At 50.2% G+C, this 21,463-nt stretch overlaps 1 pseudogene; it reads left to right on the top strand.

Annotated features, from left to right (window-relative positions):
- The window catches only part of LOC146799847 (uncharacterized), an 80,512-nt pseudogene extending 78,740 nt beyond the window's left edge, over nucleotides 1-1,772 (top strand).
- Nucleotides 1,773-21,463: the final 19,691 nt, after the last annotated feature.

Here is a 21,463-nt window from a genome sequence, read left to right as displayed (position 1 = left end):
CAGCGAAGCGACCTTTCCCCCCTTCCACATTGAGATCAAAGGAGATGACCAGCTGTGTGTCATCAGCATAAGATGTTATCTCGAAACCAAATGCCTTGACAATTTGTGCCAGAGGTGCCACATAGACATTGAACAATGTGGGACCTAATGTAGACCCCTGCGGTACCCCTTTCCTAGCTGGTAGGCTACGTGCTTGAAAAGGCTTCAAGGAATGGTTTGAGAAGAGTGTTTCAAAAAGTCAGCAAACCATTGAAGAGCTTTGCCATAGACCCCAATGTCATGCAGCCCTTCCAATAAGAATCTCGTGAGAGACCGTATCGAAGGCCGCAGTTAGATTCAAGAGCACCAGCATCATTGGAGCCCCCGCATCCAGGGAGGATCTAATAGTGTCAGTGACGGAAACGAACTCCGTCTCTGTGCTTTAACACGTTCTAAAACCTGACTATGACGGATCGAGGAGCCTGGGCTCTTCCATAAATGTGGGAAGCTGCTTATTTATAATACTCTCCAAACGTTTGCTGAGAGGAAGCAGTGAGACAGGTGGAACGTTAGATGGAATAATAGGGTCAGCGTTTGGCTTTTCCAAGATGGGGGACTAATGCAGTTTTCCAGATGACCGGGACTGAGGCTCAGTCCATGGAGAGATTAAAAAGAGGTGCGTTGGCAGCGCAATCAAGTATGAGAGGCTTGCCATGACCCGGGATGGCACGGGTCCAGTGGCAATCCCGATTTGGCAGTCTCTAACAGCCTCTCGATTTGCTCCTAAGAACAAGGAGCAAAACTTTCCAGATGGAAAGTGGCCATAAGAGAAGTCAGATTAAAATCAAAAGACATCAGGTTGGGGAAAATTGACATAGATAATGTTGATCTTTTCTTCAGAGAAATTAGCTAACGAGTTGCATATCTCCCATAAGGCCAGGATCACACGCGTACAGGCACTAGGTTTTAATAAAATCATTGAGATTTCTGAAGAGAATTTTTGTGAAATTGCCTGTTTGATCAATTTTATTTATAATGAAGTTTTTTGTGAGCCTTTTTGATAGCATTATGATGGCACTTTAACAGCAGTTTAAATTCTTCTTTATCTGTGGGAGCTTTAGTTCTTCGCCAGGACTTCGAGTGCGGAGATTCCACTCCGAGTGCAGAGATGCATCCCAAGTGTGGAGATTCCACTCCAAATGCGAAGGTTCCGCCCCAAGTGCGAAGATTCCACCCCGAATGCGGAGATACGCCCCAAGTACGGAGATTCCACTCTCAGTTCAGAGATGTGTCCCAAGTGTTGCGATTCTACTCCAAATTGGAAGATTACTCACCAAGTGCAGAGTCTCCACTCTGAGTGCGGATATACACCCCAAGTGTGGAGATTCCACTCCAAGTGCGTATATTCTACCCCGAGTGCAGAGATTCCACTCCAAGTGAGGAGATTCCACTCCAAGTGCGAAGATTACACCCTGAGCGCAGAGATGCACCCCAAGTGCGGAGATTCTACTCCAAGTGCGGAGAATACACCCTGAGTGCAGAGATGCACCCTAAGTGCAGAGATTCTACTCCAAGAGCGGAGATTATACCCCGAGTGCAGGGATGCGCCCTAAGTGCGGAGATTCTACTCCAAGTGTGGAGATTCCACCCCAAGCGCGGAGATTCTACTCCAAGTGCAGAGATTCCACTCAGAGTGTAGAGATTCTACCTCGAGTGCTATGATTCCACCCCAAGTGCAGAAACCCCGCCCTGAGTGTGGATATAAAGATGCTACTCGTAGCTTATATTTCTAAATACTGAAAGTCATAAACTTAGATGTTTGGTCCAAGTTTACCTCTGTGAATCGGGCCCTGAGTTTATTGAAGGTAATATCCTGTGTTATGTCTACCTGAGTTCCAAACCCTTTACTACCTCCTGGAGAAAGCTTCACTGCTGACCCTCACTGCCCCTGAAGTGTGAAATGTGCAGCTATATTAACTTGTTTTTTATTTAACAGGAGGCCCACGACAGACCCTGCTGCAGTAGCACCGGCTACATACACCTCTGCAGTGGTACCCACCACACAAATGACACCACTGCATTATCCACCACAGACACTGCTGCAGCAACAACCACAGACGCTGCAGCAGTACTAACCACAGACACTGCAGCAGTACTAACCACAGACACTGCTGCAGCAGCACCAGCTACATACACCTCTGCAGTTGTACACAGCACAGACACCACTGCAGAATCCACCACAGACACTGCTGCAGCACCCACCACAGACACTGCTGCAGCAACAACCACAGACGCTGCAGCAGTACTAACCACAGACACTGCTGCAGGAGCACCAGCTACATACACCTCTGCAATTGTACACAGCACAGACACCACTGCAGAATCTACCACAGACACTGCTGCAGCACCCACCACAGACACTGCTGCAGCAATAACCACAGACGCTGCAGCAGTACTAACCAACACCACAGCAGTAGCACGAGCTACACACACCTCTGCAGTGCCAATCCCAGACACTGCTGCAGCTCCCGCCATAGACACAGCAGCAGTACCGTCACAGACACTGCTACAATATCCACTGCAGACACATCGGCAGCACTCAACTCAGACACGTCTGCAGCACCCACCACAGGCTCCACTGCAGCACCCGCCACAGACATGGTGCAGGACCAACTGCAGACACTGCTGCAGTACCTGCCACAGATACCTCTGCAGTACCTGCGTCAGACACCACTGCAGCCCTCACCACAGAAACCTCTGCAATACCCACCACAGACAATGCTGCAGTCCCACCACAGACACTGCTGCAATACCCGCCAGAAGCACTGCTGCAGTGCCAACCACAGACACCACTGCAGTACCAGCCATAGACTGTGCTACAGTACCTGCCACATACATTGTTCCAGTTCCTGCCACAGACACTGTCGCAGTACCCACCACAGATACCACTGCAGAAACTTCCACAAACACCACTGCTGTACCCTCCACAGACACTGCTGCAGTACCTGTCACAGACACCACTGCTGTACCCACAACAGACACTTCTGCAGTAGCCACCACAGACCCTACCGTAGTGTCAGGCACAGAAAACCTCTATAGTACCTACCACAGACACCGCTGCAGAGCCTGTGCCAGACACCGCTGCAGTACCCACCACAGACACTGACTGCTGCAGTACCCACCACAGCCAGTGCTGCAGTACCCTCATCAGATACTGCTGCAATACCTATCACAGATACCGCTTCAGCACCCACCACAGACACAAAAACTGCTGCAGTACCCGGTACAGACACCTCTGCAGTACCCACTACAGACACCGCTGTAGTACCCACCACAGACACCTCTGTAGTACCCTCCACAGATACTGCTGCAGTACCCTCATCAGATACTGCTGCAGTACTTACCACATACTCCATTGCAGTACTTACCACAGACTACTCTGCAGTAATCACTACAGACACCACTGTAGTACCCTGCAGAGACACTGCTGCAGTACCCTCCACAGATACTGCTGCAGTACCCAACACAAACTCTGCTGCAGTACCCACCACAAACACTGCTTCAATACCCACCACACACTGTTCTGTAGCATAGGCGACAGACACTGCTGCATTACCAGCAACAGACACCACTGCAGTACTTGCCACATACACCGCTGCAGTACTCTCTATGGCTAATGCTGTAGTATTGGCCAGAGATACTGCTGCAGTAACCATCACAGACACCGCTGCATTACCTGGGACAAACACCACTGCTGTACCCTCCACAGATACTGCTGCAGTTGCCTCCACAGGGATTGCTGCACTACCTGCAACAGATACTGCTGCAGTACCCATCACAGACACTGCTGCAGTACTTGTGGCAGACACCGCTGCATTACCGGTGACAGACACCACTGCATTACCTGTGAAAGACACTGCTGCATTACCTGTGACAGACACCTCTGAAGTACCCTCCACAGATACTGTTACAGTATCTGGCTCAGACACCGCTGCATTACCCTACACAGATACTGCTGCAGTACCTGCCACAGATACCACTGCATTACCTGTGACTGACACCGCTGCATTACCTGTGACAGACACTGCTGCATTACCTGTGACAGACACTGCTGCATTACCTGGCACAGACACCGTTGCTGTACCCTACACAGATACTGCTGCAGTACCTGCCACAGATACCACTGCATTGCCTGTGACTGACACCGCTGCATTACCTGTGACAGACACTGCTGCATTACCTGTGACAGACACCGCTGAAGTACCCTCCACAGATACTGCTGCATTACCTGTGACAGACACCGTTGAAGTACCCTCCACAGATACTGCTGCAGTACCTGCCACAGATACCACTGCATTGCCTGTGACTGACACCGCTGCATTACCTGTGACAGACACTGCTGCATTACCTGTGACAGACACCGCTGAAGTACCCTCCACAGATACTGCTGCATTACCTGTGACAGACACCGTTGAAGTACCCTCCACAGATACTGTTACAGTACCTGGCACAGACACCGCTGCTGTACTCTCCACAGACACCGCTGCATTATCTGTGACAGACACCGCTGGATTATCCGCAACAGACACCGCTGCATTACCTGTGACAGACACCACTGCTGTACCCTCCACAGATACTGCTGCAGTACCTGCCACAGACACCGCTGTATTACCTGTGACAGACACTGCTGTATTACCTGTGACAGACACTGCTGCATTACCTGTGACAGACACCGCTGAAGTACACTCCACAAATACTGTTACAGTATCTGGCACAGACACCACTGCTGTACCTTACACAGATACTGCTGCAGTACCTGCCACAGACACAGCTGCATTACCTGTGACTGACACAACTGCATTCCCTGTGATAGACACTGCTGCATTACCTGTGACAGACACTGCTGCATTACCTGTGACGGACACCGCTGCGGTACCCTCCACAGATACTGCTGCAGTACCTGCCACAGACACCGCTGCATTACCTGTGACAGACACTGCTGCATTACATGTGACAGACACCGCTGCGGTACCCTCCAAAGATACTGCTGCAGTACCTGCCACAGATATCTCTGCATTACCTGTGGCAGACACCGCTGCATAACCTGTGACAGACACCGCTGAAGTACCCTCCACAGATACTGTTACAGTACCTGGCACAGACACCGATGCATTACCTGTTACAGACACCACTGCTGTACCCTTCAGAGACACCGCTGCATTACCTGTGACAGACACCGCTGAAGTGCCCTCCACAGATACTGCTGCAGTACCTTCCCCAGACACCGCGGTATTACCTGTGACAGACACCGCTGCATTACCTGTGACAGACCTGTGACAGACACCGCCGCATTTCCTGTGACAGACACTACTGCGTTACCTGTGACAGACACCACTGAAGTTCCCTCCAGAGATACTGCTGCATTACCTGTGACAGACACCGCTGCTGTACCCTCCACAGATACTGCTGCAGTACCCGCCACAGACACTGTTGCATTACCTGTGACAGACGCGGCTGCATTACCTGTGACAGACACTACTGCATTACCTGTGACAGACACCGCTGAAGTACCCTCCACAGATACTGTTACAGTACATGCCACAGACACCACTGATGCCTCCTCCAAAGATACTGCTGCAGTACCTTCCACAGATACCGCTGCATTACCTGTAACAGACACCGCTGCTGTACCCTCCACAGATACCACTGCTGTACCCTCCACAGATACTGCTGCAGTACCTGTGACAGACACCGCTGAAGTACCATCCACAGATACTGTTACAGTACATACCACAGACACCGCTGCAACACCTGTGACAGACACTGCTGCATTACCTGTGAAAGACACCACTGCATTACCTGTGACAGACACCACTGCATTACCTGTGACAGACACCACTGCATTAACTGTGACAGACGCTGCTGCTGTACCCTCCACAGATACTGCTGCAGTACCTGCCACAGACACCCCTGCATTACGTGTGAGAGACACCACTGAAGTACCCTCCACTGCCACAGATGCCGCTGAGCGCCCACTGACTGCTACAGACCCCATGGAGCGGGCCTCACAAGACTTGTATATGACGTCGGGGAGGAACGGGAGCAGTCACCTAGGAGCAACGCGGGAAATTTTCCTTGAGGCAGGTTTGACAACAGGGGTTCCCCTCCCTTCCTCCCATGGGGCAAGCAGCTTTGGTACTTAGGGCTTGAACTCAGAAGCCATCCAATTGTGGAGAGTGACATTGATCACAGCCACCAGTTGGTAAGAACGGAGCCCCCTTTCTATATTTAGGTCCTGATGAATGCCCCGGACCCACCTGGGCCAACACGGCAGAAACATGTCGACCTCTCACATTACGGTTAGGAGACAATAACTTCCCCACATACCATCTTCTGATTTTAATATCATATAGTTACCTATCATATTAAAAAACACAATTAAGATAACTATAATGATGTTTAATCACACTCACTCTCTCACGGGCCCCCACTTAGTTCAGAAGTGCATCCCTGTCGTCAGGTGCATGCCCACCCTCTATCAAACCAAGGGTTAGAGGGCGAGGACTGGTCGATGATGAAGCATGACACCAGGTGGTGTGTGAGACCGGTCCGTCACATTTTGTGAGATGTCCCCACTCACAATACAACCCAAACCTCACAGTGGTCACTACACTAGGAGCAGCTTTTCGCGGTTAACACTCACAAGACTTGTAACAAACCGGGGTGTCCTGGCATGCGTCTGTCTGTCTGTCATGTGCCTCAAACTTCTTAGATAAGATGTCCCTCTCACTACCCCAACAGTGTGACCATGGGTCTGGAAGGGGTTCATCTGAGGAGCCCGCATTTGTTGACAAGACCCCAAGCGGGGGCACAGAAGCTGTCCTGTAAAGCGCGGTGTTGGAAACATGCTCACCTTTAGAGATGCACAAAAGAGAACCGGGAACCCTGGGGTTAGGCTACCCTCCGCCGCAGGACGCTGGCCCTGAAGCCAGTAATGGAGCCGGCCGAGCCAGCATTAGCAGGATTGATGTAGGGGTCAGTCCAACCATCCCTGCAGTGAAGGATTCTGAGCGCTGTACCTTTACTCAAGCTTGCACGTGCCACACTCAGTGCCACAGAAAACCGTTCGATGACACACATGAAAAATACACATGTTTATGAATTTAAACAAATGTTTCACATGTATGAAACCGGAAATAAAGTCATCTTGTTCTCAGGGCCGCAGGGGAGAAGGGTTTGGAGGGGGCGCTGTTGGGATGAGGGGCGCAGGTGCAGGCAGGAGCCGCCTGTTTGTGTTTCTACAGAGAAGCCTTTGGATGAACAGCAAGGAAACAAGTCACTCCAGGCCCGAAGAACAGAAGCCGAGTCAGAATGTGCCAGATGAGACCAGGAGCACACAAGGCCAGAGCGGGAGCAGCGCCAGGAGCCGGAAGCCACCCTGGGCCCCCACACAAACCCTGAGGTTTATCAACCTCAACCCTGCCAGCAGATGAGAAGGATGAAGAGTAGACAGACCCTGCACAGGCCCATGAGATCCCCCTCGACTCCCCAGGACAAGGGACGCCTTCAAGCTTAGGGTGGCCTCCATGGCGTAGGTACCCCCGACCCCCACCCCCCAGCGTAACTGATCCAGGTCTGCTGTGGGTGCCAGGAGGGTCGGTGAGCGGCGCATGTAAGTTCCAGTTCGGCTGTGGGTGTCTGGAAGGTGTGTGAGTGGCGTGTGTATAATCCAGGTCTGCTGTGGGTGCCAGGTGGGTCTGTGAGTGGCGTGTGTACGGTCCAGTTCTGGGGTGTGTGGCAGGTGGGTCAGTGAGTGGTGTATGTATGATCCAGTTCTTCTGTGGGTGCCAGGTGGGTCTGTGAGTGGCGCATGTATGATCCAGGTCTGGTGTGTGTGCCAGGTGGGTCTGTGAGTGGCGTGTGTATGATCCAGGTCTGGTGTGTGTGCCAGGTGGGTCTGTGAGTGGCGCATGTATGATCCAGTTCTGCTGTGGGTGCCAGGTGGGTCTGTGAGTGGCGTGTGTATGATCCAGGTCTGGTGTTTGTGCCAGGTAGGTCTGTGAGTGGCATGTGGTTGGTCTGTGAGTGGTACGTGTATGATCCATTTCTGCTGTGGGTGCCAGGTGGGTCTGTGAGTGGCGCATGTATAATCCAGGTCTGGTGTGTGTGCCAGGTGGGTCTGTGAGTGGCGAGTGTATGAGCCAGGTCTGCTGTGGGTGCCAGGTGGGTCTGTGAGTGGGGTGTACATGATCCAGGTCTGGTGTGTGTGCCAGATGGGTCTGTGAGTGGAATGTGGTTGGTCTGTGAGTGGCACGTGCAAGAACCATGTCTGCTGTGATTCACATGTGCGCCTGTGAGTGGTGCGTGTATAATCCAGGTCTGCTGTGGATGCCAGGTGGGTCTGTAAGTGGCGCTTGCATGATCCAGGTCTGGTGTGTGTGCCAGGTGGGTCTGTGAGTGGCGTATGTATGGTCCAGGTCTATTGTGGGTGCTAGGTGGGTCTGTGAGTGGAGTGTGCATGATCCAAGTCTGCTGTGGGTGCCAGGTGGGTCTGTGAGTGGCACGTGGTTGGTCTGTGAGTGGCACATGTATGATCCAGGTCTGGAGTGTGTCCCGGTGGGTCTGTGAGTGGCGTGTGTATGGTCCAAGTCTACTGTGGGTGCCAGATGGGTCTGTGGTTGGAGCATGTATGATCCAGGTCTGCTGTGATTCAGATCTGCGGTGAGTGCTATAAGAAAGTGGCTCTGTATATACTGTTCCCAAATAGGTACAGTGTGCACAGAGTCCACAGTCCCCAGAGGTTTGGCAGAGGCTAAAGTTAGATATAACCTTACTCTCTAAAGTGGTAGCTTGGTCGAGCAGTAAGGCAGTATCGGAGGACAGTGTAAAGCATTTGTTGCACACACTCAGTCAGCAAATGGTCTCACACACTCAAGAACTGAACTCTAGGCCAATGGTTTGTATAAAAAAATATATGGTTGTTTTATTTTAGAACCAACAATAGTTATCAAAATATACTTTCTCAGAATGAGATGCTTTAGTTAAATACTTTGCAATATGCAATTGACTTTTGGAGGTAATAGTTACAGGTTGTTGCAATAGGCAGCACAATTTCAAACACAATAATACATTGAGCTCAATGGGAATTTTAAGTTATTTGCAATGGATTACGTTCAGGATTACTTTACTAACTCCAGGACTGGATCCTAGATTCAGTCCTGGGACAGTTCTTGGAAACAAGTGAATACATTCGTTTTAGTTACTGTTGTGATTTTTAAGCAATATTTTGCTATTTTAAAAGTTGACAGAAACTTTTTCTAATCAAATTACCAATGTTATCCTATGGAAAGAAATTCACTTAGCAGGTAAGTGGGGTTATGGTTACTTTTTCTAGGTCAGTGTTGGATCCTGGATCCAGCACTAGTGTAACACCTGTAAGCAGTTGAGAAACTGCGTTTAAGTTACACAGGCGATTTTTAAGGAATATTTATAAGTTTGCAAAATCGACAGAACTTTCGCAGAAAAACAGTCAATGGTTTCCTATGGAAGAAAATTCAAGTTACGGGCATAGTATGTTCTCGTTACTTTTGTAATCCAGGGCTTGGCTCCTAGGCTCAGTACTGGAACCTCCATCTAAAACAGGTAAGTAATTACGTTTTCACAGTTGGTACGATTTTTAAAGAATATTTGTAGTTTGCAAAAATCGACACTTAGAAGAAATTTCACAGAAAAACAGTCATTGGTTTCCTATGGAAGAAAATTGAGTTAGTGGTAAGTATGGTCGTAAGTACTTTTCAGGGTCAGTGCTGGGCACCAAGATCCAGCACTGGGATCTCTCCTAATAGCAGGTGAGTATTTCCGTTTTCGTTACTCGGTTGATTTTAGGTGAATATTTGAAAGTTTAGAAACTCCACACAGAAGAAATTTCAAGAGAAACCAGTCAATGTTACCCTATGGAAGAAAAGTGAGTTATCGGCTTTTGTGTAAGTACTCGACTGGCAGATTTAAGGTTCTGGGCATAGACTCAGGGGTCTCCCAGGGTCGTGAAAGTACAGTTGTTGCACCCTCAGCGGCACTGGGGCAGCCGGGTGCAGAGTGAGTTAGGCCCAATGTTATCCTATGGAAGGCAGGGGGCCCTTGGTTGGTGGCTGCTGACTAGCAAGTCACACGGCTGTGGGAGCTGGGCTCCTGGTCACTTGCTCAGGGCAAATGGGGAAGTAGATAGGAGTAGAAGTTGCACTGCCAGGGCCACTCGGGCGGCTGGGTGCAGGGTGCTTTTGAGCCTTCGGGCGCTCAATGGATTGCTATGGAAAAGCTCAAGGACGAACAAAGGCTGCAAGCTCGGGGACGAAGATTCTTCGGGTGCCACCACCACTTCGAGAGGTAAGTTGGGTAGTTGGAGGATAGGTAGGTACCCAGGAGTCGGGCACAGAGGGCTTAGATACTTGCTTTGAGCAGAGCCACTGCTCATGGGAGTCCCAGGTGCTCAGAGTCACAAGGTAGCCTGGTCCTCCGGGGTTTGTAAGGTTGCTGGCCACAGGAGGTGCCGGGATTTAGCAGGAGCAGGTTGGAGGGTTGACAGGCCGGTAGGGCTGGGGCCAAAGCAGTTGGTGTCTTCTTCTTCTTAGCAGCGGCACAGCAGGTCTTCTTTCTTCTTGATCTTCTTTTCTGTTTTAGAATCTGGAATCTAAGGAAGGAAGGCTCAGGGTGCCCCTAAATACTAAATGTAGGGGCGTTACAGGTAGGTAAAGGGCAGGGACCACTGGGTCCCTGTCCTGGGGTGGGTACACCTCCTATCCTGCCACTCTCCTGTGGGAGGGGTGCAGTGGCCTAGTCCTGATTGGGTAGGGCTTCCCATCTTCAAGATGGCGAGGGCCCGGAGATGTGCCTCACCTTGCCTCCCCTTCTTGCCAGAGTGGGGGTCAGAACTGGTGGGGGCCAGTTGCTGAGTACAGCAAGTGGACTGGAGAAGCTCACAAAGGCGGCATGCCTTTGAAGCTTCCCTCATCCCATCCTGGGGGACGAGACCTAGCACCTCGCCCAGGATGTGCATTGTTGCATGCCCAGGAGAGCGGGGTCTCTCCATCCAGGGGTCCAGCAACATGTCTGCTGTGTGGCAGCCTAGGCAGCCTCTCAGACAAGACGTGGATTGTAGGTTAGGTTTCAGGGGGCATCTCTAAGATGCCCTCTGTAGTGCTTTGTACATTATATCCCACACTGGCATCAGTGTGGGTTTAATGTGCTGAAAAGTTTGATACCAAACTTCTCAGTCTTCAGTGTTGCCATTGTGGTGCTCTGGAGTTTGTGTTTGACGAGCTCCCAGCACCAAAAACTCTTAAATGGCAGCACTGCACTTACAGTGCCCAGGAATGGACCTGGGTACTGTAGGGGCAGAGGGCTCATCTTCCTGTTCCCACACCACTGGCATAGGGCACCCAGCTAGAGGGGTGGCTGATGTATGCCAGGGCAGTGTAGGTTGTGGGCATTGCACACAGGGATGTGTGCCACGTCGACTCTTTGTTTTGTCTTGTACCCAGACACTCAGCCTGCAAGGGCAGTGTGTTTGTGTTAGGGTACAGGGCCTCTAAGGGTGGCACAATAAGTGCTGCAGCCCTTAGAGGCCTTCCCTGGTCACAAGGCCCTGGGTACCTAGGGTACCATTTACCAGTGGCTGACATGTGGCCAGGGTTTGCCAATTTGGGTTTTAGGTTTTAGGGAAGGAACATAGGCCCAGAGCACCTGATTGGCAGGAGTCCAGGGCACATTCAGTCAAAGTACATTCAGCAATTCAGCAAAAAGTGGGGGCATACCATGCAAGAAAGATGGCACTTTCTCACAGGTGCCAGTTGGGTCTGTGAGTGGCACGTGCATGATCCCGGTCTGGTGTGCGTGCTAGGTGGGTCTGTGAGTGGCGCGTGTATGATTCCAGACTGGGAGCAGAATGTCGGAGGAGCGGTGGGTGGTGAGATGGAGCTATGAGAGCCTGACCAGTGCTGGGGAGGGATCACTTTTAAAACACATATTTGGAACGGCACAGGTTCCTACTTCTGCTCCCTCATCATCATCACCTCCTTCCTCCCTGCTGTTGGGTGTGGGCGCAGTGTGACCCTCGGCACAGCAGGTAATCCTGCAGGTATATCACCTTGCATCCATCTCATTCACTATCTGGGAGGTTGTAGGGGCACAATGGGTCCTGGAAATAATCTGTCCGGGGCATTCACGACCCAGGTGGGTGTATTTTCAGTGCACCCTCCTGTGTCTGAGCTACAAGAAGACTTGATGGTAGAATTGTCAAATAGGTGCATGTGGGCGGGGCTCCGTGTTTCTAGTCCTCGCCTTTTACAAATCATTTTATCAAGTGACTGACAGCCCCATGTATTTCTTTAACCTTAATTTCACCTTAGTACATCAGATTATATCACTGCATTGATAGACACTTGCTAAAAGTGAAAGTTTTTAGAAACATGCAAGGTCGGTCCCCCCCCCGCTAACGATAGCCAGTAGCGAACTAAGAGGCAAGTCAGGAGTCATGTAAACCCTGAGGCCCATATTTACAACGTTTTTGCATTGGGGTTGCGTGTAAAAGCCAAAAATCAATTTAGGCATTTATTGGGCCACAAAAAGTCGATATATATTCCTGCACAAGACAATCCACCCTGTAACAGTGCCTTGTACCATGGTGCAATGGTGTCTTGTACCATGGTGAAAGGGTGTCTTGTACGATGATGGAAGGGACACTTGTACAATGGTGAAAGGGTGCCTTGTACCATGGTGCAAGGGTGCCTTGTATCATGGTGCAAGGGTGCCTTGTACCATGGTGCAAGGGTGCCTTGCATCATGGTGCCAGGGTGCCTTGTATCATGGTGCAAGGGCGCCTTGTACCATGGTGCAAGGGAGCCAGGTACCATGGTGCAAGGGTGCCTTGTATCATGGTGCAAGGGTGCCTTGTACCATGGTGAAAGGGTGCCTTGTACCATAATGAAAGGGTCCCTTGTACCAGTGGAAGTGTGCCTTGTACAATGGTGAAAGGGTGCCTTGCACAATGGTGCAAGGGATCCTTGCAAATGGTGCAAGGGAGCCTTGTGCCATGGTGCAAGGGAGCCTTGTGCCATGGTGCAAGGGTGCCTTGTACCATGGTGCAAGGGTGCAAGTGAGCCTTGTACCATGGTGCAAGGATGCAAGGGAGCCTTGGACCATGGTGCAAGGGTGCCTTGTACCATGGTGCAAGGGAGACTTGTTCCATGGTGAAAGGGTGCCTTGTACTATGGTGCAAGGGTGCTTGTACCATGGTACAAGGGAGCCTTGTACCATGGTGCACGGGAGCCTTGTACCATGGTGCAAGGGTGCAAGTGGGCCTTGTACCATGGTGCAAGGGTGAAAGTGGGCCTTGTACCATGGTGCAAGGGTGCAAGTGGGCCTTGTACCATGGTGCAAGGGTGCAAGTGAGCCTTGTACCATGGTGCAAGGGTGCACAGGAGCCTTGTACCATGGTGCAAGGGTGGAAGGTGAGCCTTGTACCATGGTGCAAGGGTGCACAGGAGCCTTGTACCATGGTGCAAGGGTGGAAGGGAGCCTTATACCATGGTGCAAGGATGCCTTGTACCATGGTGCAAGGGAGCCTTGTACCATGGTGCAAGGGAACCTTTTACCATGGCAGAAGGGTGCCTTGTACCATGGTGCAAGGGAGCCTTGTACCATGGTGCAAGGGAGCCTTGTACCATGGCAGAAGGGTGCCTTGTATCATGGTGCAAGGGAGCCTTGTACCATGGTGCAATGGTGGAAGGGAGCCTTGTACCATGGTGCAAGGGTGCAAGGGAGCCTTGGACCATGGTGCAAGGGTGCCTTGTACCATGGTGCAAGTGAGCCTTGTACCATGGTGCAAGGGTGCACAGGAGCCTTGTACCATGGTGCAAGGGTGGAAGGGAGCCTTATACCATGGTGCAAGGATGCCTTGTACCATGGTGCAAGGGAGCCTTGTACCATGGCAGAAGGGTGCCTTGTACCATGGTGCAAGGGAGCCTTGTACCATGGTGCAAGGGTGGAAGGGAGCCTTGTACCATGGTGCAAGGGTGCAAGGGAGCCTTGGACCATGGTGCAAGGGTGCCTTGTACCATGGTGCAAGGGAGACTTGTACCATGGTGAAATGGTGCCTTGTACTATGGTGCAAGTGTGCCTTGTGCCATGGTACAAGGGAGCCTTGTACCATGGTGCACGGGAGCCTTGTACCATGGTGCAAGGGTGCAAGTGGGCCTTGTACCATGGTGCAAGAGTGCAAGTGAGCCTTGTACCATGGTGGAAGGGTGCAAAGGAGCCTTGCACCATGGTTCAAGGGTGGAAGGGAGCCTTATACCATGGTGCAAGGATGCCTTGTACCATGGTGCAAGGGAGCCTTGTACCATGGCAGAAATGTGCCTTGTACCATGGTGCAAGGGAGCCTTGTACCATGGTGCAAGGGTGGAAGGGAGTCATGTACCATGGTGCAAGGATGCAAGGGAGCATTGTACCATGGTGCCAGGGTGCCTTCTACCATGGTGCAAGGGAGCCTTGTACCATGGTGAAAGGGTGCCTTGTACCATGGTGCAAGGGTGCCATGTACCATGGTGCAAGGGTGCCTTGTACCATGGTGCAAGGGTGCCTTGTACCATGGTGTAAGGGTGCAAGGGAGCCTTGTACCATGTTGGAACGGAGCCTTGTACCATGGTGCAAGGGTGCCTTGTACCATGGTGCAATGGTTCCATGTACTGTTGTGCAAGGCTGTAAGTGTGCCTTGTACCATGGTGCAAGGGTACAAGGGAGCCTTGTACCATGGTGCAAGGACGCCTTGTACCATGGTGCAAGGGTGCAAAGGTGCCTTCTATCATGGTGCAAGGGAGCCTTGTACCATGGTGCAAGGGTGCCTTGTACCAAGGTGCAAGGGGGCCTTGTACCATGGTGAAAGGATGCCTTGTACATTGGTGAAAGGTTGCTGAAGAAGTGGCCTGCTTAGGGTTACCCTGGGTCACTCACGACCACCTCTCAGCCTTCCATTCCAAATGAAGAGTCGGTCAGACAGTAGAGAATACAAAACAATGTATGTTTATTCAGATACACGTGAGCGGAGCCCGGTCGGCCCAGTATCTTAAGAGTGCTGCAGAGGGACTGACATCAGCAAAGATGGAGATACATTATGTACAATGAGGAACCAATAAAGGCACACCCGTAATGGAATTTTCCAGGCAGATGCAACTGAACAAAGAAGTACAGTAGGATAGGTTTTGACCCTGAGGCCAGACACACACTATCTTCTACCCAAGGTCACTCTGTCCGTGCCCGCCACTAGACTGGTGGGAGGAGGCTTCAATCTGGTGATAAAGGTATGCGCTAATAAGAACAGTGTATTCATTAGCAAAACAAGTCTTTGGAGAAATGAAACTCACCAGAAACAGTTTTTCAGAGAGACAGACATTAGTTTCAATCATGGTTCAAAATGGCGACCAAACATAAAATGGTGCCGCGAATGCTAACTTAAATAGAATATTGCACAAGCAAAGGTAACAGAAACATTTTCATTACAACAGACCCTCCTTTTAGCATGAGCTAGCTATTTTCAGGAAACAATCAGAGAAAACATGTTCATGGACAAAGGAACATTAGTATTCGGAACAATCCATACATTCAGTGTCAGGAATAGAGGCTGCAAGCAAAGATGTAGTCTCAAAAATACCTTCATCAATTTCCATCAAATCATCAATATCCTTTTGTATCATAATTGTGGCATTAATATCATGAATTGACATTTTCTGTTTGGGAGTGAGAATATTGACACAATAGGAGCAACAAGCTGGGAGACATTGTATGCAGAGGCAACATGTAAAGAAGATACCGGTAACTACAGCCAAGAAAGTGAGGATCTTCCAACCCCAGTATGTTAGCGTGCTCTAAAACCACCCCGACAGTGTCCAAGTACCTGTTTCCTGGTGTATGTCAGATGAGAGTCTATGTAATTTTTGTATAGCTGCATACACATTGGGAGCGTTATCAGGTATGTAAACCCAACAGCTGCTGCCAATGATGCGACAGGCTCCTCCCCTATCTGCAAGTATGACGTCTAGCACCATCCGGTTCTGCAAAGTGACTAATCTTGTAGCCTGGAGCTCAGCAGTGATATTTGTCACTATCCCAGCAGTTGTATTGATAAGTCCCTCAATAACTCTTGTTAACTGATGAAGTTGAAGGCATTTAGCCATGGGGCCCCAAAATGGTAGTAGGCCATTCATAGCGTCCCCAAATTGCTGTGCAGTAGTGTCTGTTTGATCTATATCCTTTGTGTCAACAACCCTTTTAACTCGAGTTTGGAAGGTACTTCTACGTTGCAGCTGATGATTTTTATGATATTAGATAGGGCAACATATACAGGGGGAAGAAGAAAGAGAGATAACATGTACCTGACCATCCCCTCGGGAGGCAGACATGTGCTTGAGAACCACAAACAAAATAGACATTATGGGGCAGGATCAAAGGTGGACTATTAGTCATATTCAGCTTGTAGGTGAAATTACTTGTACTCTCCCCCACCTTTATCTTCCCAATCTCCTGAACACAAAAACTAGCTGTTGTATTAACCACTGACACCGGTATCGGTTTATCTTCAGTAGTATTGCAAGCTTGGAAGGATTGAAAATAATGAGAGGTGTTAAACCTTTGGAAAACAGCCATTTCCATTTGAAACCAGGCATTGTTCTTCACTTTACGGTACGTGATCACACAGGACTTTGAGGACAATGTACCTCGGGTCCCTGCCCCTGCCGGTCCTATGGGGGTAAACCCTTGGTAAAAGCATAAATACTCAACCGCAGTGTGAGAATCAGAGGGTGTCATACCCAAAGTAGAAAGTTGAAATTAGAAGTACACCAGTCGAAACAATTCGTACTAACCTTCACAGCTACCAATATACGACAGTGGCATGGACAACGAATTGTCGCTCTTATGAGTAACTGAGGGGAGCAATCCACAAACCCAACAATTAGTTGTATTGGACACACGTGAGAAGGTGGCCTGATATATGCTGTCCACTAGTTCTAGTGGGCACCTTGTATCAGTCCAAACAACCCCTTATGGTGAATGGTTAAAGACAACCTTATATGAAAGCTATCCTAGTGGTAGCTATGGAGAGCAACCTTCATGCTAAGTCTTGAAGGAATGATCAAATGAAAAGACAACCACACCAGGTATATATTCAAAATATATGTATTTAAGATAAAACACACCCCTCCAGTCTCTTTATGAGACTGGGGTTCAAAGTACTTAGTTTACAAGTCAGCAAGCATCAGTAAAAGCACAAATACACGTTTGGGCGCTAGGGGCGTACCAAACCATATACCAAAAAAGTGGTATAAGAACCACGACTGGAATAGGCACTAGGCCTATTGCCTCTAGAATCGCTGGCACCCCAAGGAACCACCCAAGGTAGTGACACAGGGGACCGCCACGGGAGCTGTATGCAGTGTGAAAACACAACTGCGGGTCCCTGTTATCTTCTATGGTCAATGTCGCGGTTGTAATTTTAAAGATTAGGGACACTTCTAATTGAGTCAGGACCAAACCCTTTTGGACTTAAGAAGTTCTAGGGCTAGCACCCATGAGAGCACCGGAGTACTCGAGTTACCTCACCCAGGGAAGCCGGGTGCATAGGTGACTTTTGGTGTCGGGTCGCGTCGTCGATTCCAATGGAAGCCTGCAAAGAACTGCTGCTGCCGTGAAGAGGAGAAGTGTCCGAAGAGATCCAAGCATGGATCTGGGATGTAAGGAACCTGAAAGCAGAGGGAACAGAGTCTGGGTCACTTGCCAGTGACCTAGGGCAGGATCCACCAATGCCCACAGATGTCGGGTGCTTCAGGTGAGTTGATGGGTGTCTTGACTCTTTAGCCACGAGGTCCAGGAGGTGTCGATGAAGTCCACGAGCCAGATTCGAGCTGTCCCACAAAGTCTGTCGAGTGCTGCGGTGTCGGCGACCAGAATGGACCAAACAAGCCTTGGCAACGGCAAGTCACAGGAATGCAGAGAAAGGACTGCAGTGCAGACCAGCAAGGTCTGAGGGATTCACCCAGCGAGGGTAAGTCAGGGCACTTCTGCAGCAACCAGGAACACCCAATCAGAAAAGGAGTCGCCTTCGTGGGGACCTGCTAGCCAACGGGCTACTGATCGCGAAGGAGCTTCAAGCGATCGCACTTGAAGCTGACCCACGGGTCACTAGTGGAGTGGAGGCCAACAACTTCGGTGCAGAAGGTGCTCAAGGTTGGGGCTACTCGGAGCCCAAAGCACAACTTCGAGGAGGACCAGGAAGATAGTGTTGCTGCAAAAGTTCACGGTGTCCAGGGGTCAGGGTTCCACGTCACCCACGATAGCCACGGGCCTCAGCTTTGCTGTGGACTCAGTGTAGCCTCAGGGAAATCCACCTCTGGGGATGCAGAGACTTTGGCATCCGGCAGGAGCTTCAGAATTGCAGACCGGTCAGTTTCTTCTTTGGTGCCTGCCAAGCAGGGGAGTCACTCCTTGACCCCAAGGGAGATCTCTTCAGTCTTCTAGTCAGGATAGAACGTCGAAGGTCCAGGATGTACGTTGCATAGTTTCGTCCAGGGTAATCTAGAGTCCTAAGGACTGGATTCCTCTACTTATACTAAGTTTAGGGGATGGACTAACTCTAAGGCCCCACCTATGGGTGGGCAGGAAAGAGTGATGGTTACACCCATTTCCTTTGTCCAGTTTCGCGCCAGAGCAGGTGCAGGTAGCCCCTGCAACCGGTTTCGAACTGGAGTGTGCACAGGGACACCAAATGTGCCCCCAGTGCAGGACTTCAAAGCACCAGAGAGTGCTCCTGCCCAGCCCCAATACACATCTGCCTGTCTGGGGAGGTGGGGACACCTCCCCTCGACAGGAAACCTATTGTCCAGGCCTCCCCTGCTGGAGTTTCGGTCAGCAGCAGGAGGCCAGACCCGTGTCTGTGGCAGAGGCATCCATTTGGTGATGCCAGGGCTCAGGAAAGTAGTACCGGGTTTAGCCAGTGTGACCATGTCTCTCCCTCTAGAAGGGTGGAATGCTACCCCCGTCGCCAGAATTGGCGGGGGGTAGTGTTCCAAAGCGTTAGACACCAAACACGACATGTTTTGATGCAGCCATCCCAAAGTTATCATGTACCATGAGGTTATAATGCACTTAAGAGTATATGGTATGGCTGTGCAGCCTGGTGGATCCTAAAATGGTTCCCTCGTGTTTGTGTATCACAGAACAGCCATAAGGAAGTATTTCCGAATGCTGCAGAGGGGCTCAGCTCATGCTTGGGCACCCTCTCACATAAAACCAAGCACTCTGCCTTCAGGATTGTCAAGGCCTGCCATAGGAGTGGCTTATAGGTTTATATGTGTCTGTATAGGGTAGTGATATAGGTAGCCTATACCACTGTAAGGGGTGCAAGCACACCCTTACCCAGGCTGCAGTAGCAGACTTGTGGTGTCATTTTGGAGTGCTTCCCAGGGGTGGCATAATATATGCTGCAACCCCTGGTAGGCCTCTGAGGTACCTATGCCCTAGGTACATAGTAATCCATATACTAGGGGCTTATAAGGCACTCCAGAATCCAACTAGATATGTACCTAATGTACATGGAAACCATTTTAGAGAGGAAGCAGCTAGGCTGTGGTCCTGATTAGCAGGGCCACAGCCAGACTAAGGTCGAAAAACAGTGAAACACCAGCAAAAAGTGGGGGTACCCATGTGAAGCAGATCCTACTCGCCTACACATATGAGCCTGATGCAACATTTCTATAAATACATTGTCAGTATAAGACCGTCTTTGTGCTTCTTTGTGGGGGCTAGAGTAACAAAAATGTGCTCAGGGGGTGTGGTAGTAGTACCCACCAAAGAGTGTACAGGAAATTTCTCCTCTAGAAACCAAGATATTCTAAGTATTGTTGCTAATGCAATCACACCAATTAATATGCAAATTATGCTACTCTGTTGACCAACCCCTCACTGAACGTGGTGGTGCAAATGGCTGTTCCTCCTCATGATAGTAAATGCAAGTGTTCCCTGTGTCCGTCAGATCCTCACTGGTACAGGCTCCTATTGTTCATCAAGCGTTGGCGCTCTTGAGCACCAGCGGTGGAGCTTGCTCCATCCTAAGCTCACGATGTATCCCACGCCGATCAGGATAAGGTACCCACCTCCAAGGGAGCACGTTCAACTTATCCTGCCCAATGTCAAGAACCGTGCACAGATCTCACTTCATCCTAAACTAACTCCGTTGGTACTACAGCAAAGTACACCCTAACTTGCACAGTCCATCCCTGTCTAATCTGACTTCTCCTTTTGTGCACTATTCCAAAGTCGGGTCGCAAATTGTACCTGGCAGCCCCAGGCACCGTTGGATCAACAAACAGTGGCTCCTTATTAGCTCGTATCTCCGGGGGAAGCGCTGCATTCAGCACTTCATCATTTTCCTTTTACGTTTGTGTACAAGTCAGCTTTGCGTCACTAAAAGCAACAAACTGGGGCACCTTCTCGCACTCAGTCCCTCACGCCGTCCCTCACCCACTGATCATAGGGCACGGGCAAAGGTATCCTGCAGCAGTGGGTGGCGTGCAGAATTGGCTGGCATAGAGCAGAAGCGCACCACAAATGAGTTGATGCGCTGCCTTTCTGTCCTCTCCCTTTCATGCAACGCACCACAGCACACATATATATATATATTTTTTAATGTTTCTATTGGTTTTTGGTACGAGCGTTAGGACCCATGTTTAGTCCTTGTATAATTTTAGGATAAGGAGCAACATGATAGTCTATTAAATCTAACATAGTAGGTGCCTGTACAACACACATTCTAAACTCAAGTATTTCAAAGTGCGTATCTCTGAACTCAAGTATTTAGAAATTCACCCATATGCGATGATAAAGAAAAAAGGGGCTCTGTGAAATTAAATATTTGCCTAGGATCACGCCATTTGGAGAAGCAGGGAAGCCAGTATTGATTCCAGTTTACTCCTTCTGAAAGACAGTCACCAGATGGGTATCTACCTCACGGCCTCTCTTTCTCTCGCTCTCTCTCTCTCTTCTCCCTGAGCCCTCCCTACCCTTGTTTACATCAAAAGGCACTGTTTTGTCTTTCATTCTTGGCTCAGGGCAGGAGATAAACCCACACAGAGAGAGTTGTCCACCTCAGGGCCCCCAGATGCAACGACCAAACCAAGAATGCATTCATTTTGGGGGTGTCACACCCCAAACACAACACCTGAAGCTACCCCCTATTCAAGAACTCGTCTGTGCATAGATTGTGTTCAGGGCTTCCTTTTTGCAGCCCTCTTGAAGAAGAGGCGATCTGTCCTGGGGCGGGCCTGATTCTACTGGGCAGGGATAACTACTAGTCATCGGTGTTAAAGAAAAAGCTTGCTGTCTGGTGGGGGTTTGGGGGTGCTGCATTCACTGGGCCATGGTGGGGACTGATGAGCCGTGG

Source organism: Triturus cristatus, chromosome 8 (genome assembly GCF_964204655.1).
Source record: "Triturus cristatus chromosome 8, aTriCri1.1, whole genome shotgun sequence".
Lineage (NCBI taxonomy): Eukaryota > Metazoa > Chordata > Amphibia > Caudata > Salamandridae > Triturus > Triturus cristatus.
Note: the sequence above shows the minus strand (reverse complement) of the source record. Positions and strands in the feature narration are given on the sequence as shown.